Here is a 3,618-nt window from a genome sequence, read left to right as displayed (position 1 = left end):
AATAAATTCGCTAGTGGACAGCGACATCAATCATACAATCTAAATAACCGTCGCGCAGAGGATTCGAACCACCGCCAGTAGACTCAAGAGAGTCCGTAGCACCCGCCTTAGACCACTCATCCATAGACGATCTAAAAGTGTATGAACTCGTAATCTATCTGATTACCGAGATGGGGAGGTTGCTAACTGCCCCCCATATAAACCCCCTTTTTACCATACACCTAATCGCACCAATGGGAATGGTAAGGACTAGATCGAATCCCCCTCACGCTTCTCGTCATCGTAACTATGTGAATAAATTCGCTAGTGGACAGCGACATCAATCATACAATCTAAATAACCGTCGCGCAGAGGATTCGAACCACCGCCAGTAGACTCAAGAGAGTCCGTAGCACCCGCCTTAGACCACTCAACCATAGACGATCTAAAAGTGTATGAACTCGTAATCTATCTGATTACCGAGATGGGGAGGTTGCTAACTGCCCCCCATATAAACCCCCTTTTTACCATACACCTAATCGCACCAATGGGAATGGTAAGGACTAGATCGAAACCCCCTCACGCTTCTCGTCATCGTAACTATGTGAATAAATTCGCTAGTGGACAGCGACATCAATCATACAATCTAAATAACCGTCGCGCAGAGGATTCGAACCACCGCCAGTAGACTCAAGAGAGTCCGTAGCACCCGCCTTAGACCACTCAACCATAGACGATCTAAAAGTGTATGAACTCGTAATCTATCTGATTACCGAGATGGGGAGGTTGCTAACTGCCCCCCATATAAACCCCCTTTTTACCATACGTAGATTACGAGTTCATACACTTTTAGATCGTCTATGGTTGAGTGGTCTAAGGCGGGTGCTACGGACTCTCTTGAGTCTACTGGCGGTGGTTCGAATCCTCTGCGCGACGGTTATTTAGATTATATATATATATATGCTGGTACATTGTGACAAGTTGATGAAGGTGGAAAAGGAAGTCACGGGTCTAGTTCCGAGTTCCTGAGTTTATTCCCGACCGGTTTCGCTCTATACTTCTTCATATATATATATATATATATATATATATATATATATATATATATATATATACATATATATATACAGATATATAGAGATATATATATATATATATATATATATATATATATATAACACAGGAACCCACAGTCGGAGAAAGAATAAACTTCGAATAAAGGGCAGTGGACACCTGACATTATCTCACGCGCAGCAATAAATAAGCTAGTGCGGACTTTACATCCTCCCCTCTCCTCACCCCCTCCCTCCTCCGCCATCCCAGTTAGCCCCGCGTCTGAGTGAGGTCAACTGTCCACATCTCTTCTTACTGTAGTTTATAAGTCCCCTCTGTTCTCTTTCTTATGTACTTTCCTGAAGAGGGCTACAGTTGATAGCCGAAATATAGGATTTTTCTTTATTCGAAGTTTATTCTTTCTCCGACTGTGGGTTCCTGTGTGTTATCTACAAATGTGCTACTACATTTCTATTTAGAAATATATATATATATATATATATATATATATATATATATATATATCCGTCGCGGACCAAGGGTTTGCACCCACTTGGACAAGTGACTGCCTAACTCTGACGAAGAGCGACGGCTTGTCCCTACTGGCGTCTTTACTTGGGTCTGGTGCAGACAGACCTGTAACCGTAGGGAAGTGGACACCAAATGGTACTAACGAACAGTCTCATAGTCTGCGACAGGCCTAGGAAGCCGGCAAACATACGATCATGCTAAAAAAAATCATGTTTTGCCTCGGAACCCTGATGTCAACATTGATCACCGACTGCGCGGAAATGGACAGTCTCCGAAACGATTCTAGAAACTCCAGGAAAAAAAAAAAAATACGAGTTGCTACTTTAAATGTGGGAACGCTTAGAGCGAAGGAAGAAAAACTTATTTTACTGATGAAGGAAAGAAAAATTGACATTCTTGGTTTATGTGAAACAGGTCTTGTAGGAGAAGGCAGTAAGATCTTACATGGTAACTACCAGCTAATATATAATGGTGGTGCAGATACCAGACATGGAGTGGGAGTATGGTTAACCTGAAGAACTAGGACAAAGAATCAGCAGGGTAGAACAGAAAAATAAGAGAATTTTGGCTTTGCCTTTTAAGACAAATGAACTAAATTTAAGTTTTGAACAAGTCTACGCCCCACAACAAGGAAGACCGGTAGATGTAAGGGAAATATTCTATGAAGACTTACAGAGTGTTAGAAATGACTTTCCATACGACGATAATGTAATCATCATGGGTGACTTAAATGGACATATTGGAAAAGAACGAATAGGATTAGAACATGTCATAGTGGAAGGACAGGAATTTTGAAGGGATATTATTTTTGGAATTTCGTTTTATTTATCTATTTATTTATTTGAGTGTTGACTTGAGAGACTGGGTAGTATGGACGTCGTGACGGTTTTATTCAACCAAGAAGCAAAGTAGAAAATAGAGCCTTAATAGATCATTAATTTATTTTGTTCTGTGTCTACCCATCAAGATGTGTTGGCAAAGAGCCTTACTATAATCATTGAAGAAAAACATACAATAGGAGGTAGCTACAAATATATTTCAACTGATTTTGGTTCAACTAATCTTGGAGACGACATTAGAATGTTCTCGAACATACCGGGCGCACCGTAGTTCCGCCCACCCGTGACGTCACTGACACGTTCGGACGGAGGCGTAAACTAGGACCATTAACTTTAAGAGGAATAGGAAAAAGTTCCAACTTTCAGTTCAGGATTCCAATAGAGAAATAGTTTAGGGAGAGATTGTAGCAGCTAGGGGCTGTGTTGAGAAGCGAAATGAAGTTTTACGAAATAGTACAACAGGGGAGGTTAGTGGTTTACCCATAGATACGAACACATAGCCGTCTCGTTTTTTTGTGCGCAGCTAGAATTTTAGTCTGATGCCAAGAACTATCCCGATAACAGGTATGTCAGTGCGCTCTGTAAGATTAATGAAAATAAATGTCAATATGTGAGTTAAATGATATAGTGCAGATATAGTAGGTAGATAGTTATTATTATTATTAAGTTTTGAGTCTGATGCCAAGAACTATCCCGATAACAGGGAAAAAAGGGTTTAAGGGAGTGTACTCCACAAACACTTTGCGTGGAAGGAGTTAGACGGTGTCACGCATATATACATTAGCTATGAGAGTGTAATCCTTAGAGTACAATTCTGTCTGTGATCGTTCTCTAATAAGAATACGGGGTTGAAGGTAGACACAATATTGTAAGTAGACTTATACAGTGACCGGAAGGTTGGAGCGTAAATAACCACGTTTTTCCACGTGCCTGTGACCTTATGATGCCCATAAGAAAAAAAAAAGAAAAAGAAAAAGAAAAAAATGTGTTACTAAATATGTTGCATACCCATATATTTTTCATACTGTAAGGATCAGTAAATTGTCTAGTTGGAGAAAACCACAATATACTTTTGTATTTTCTTACTATATCTTTGCTACAGTGTAATAATGAACACATAGAAAACCTTCACTTATATTCTCTTATTACCCCACTTGGACATACTTGGCCTTTTCGCTACCCAGAACCAACCCCGAACGACCTGAGGAAAGGGGAC

The sequence above is a fragment of the Oratosquilla oratoria genome, chromosome 14 (assembly GCF_046742065.1).
Source record: "Oratosquilla oratoria isolate Oo_2021 chromosome 14, ASM4674206v1, whole genome shotgun sequence".
Lineage (NCBI taxonomy): Eukaryota > Metazoa > Arthropoda > Malacostraca > Stomatopoda > Squillidae > Oratosquilla > Oratosquilla oratoria.
This window is presented reverse-complemented; position numbering follows the sequence as displayed.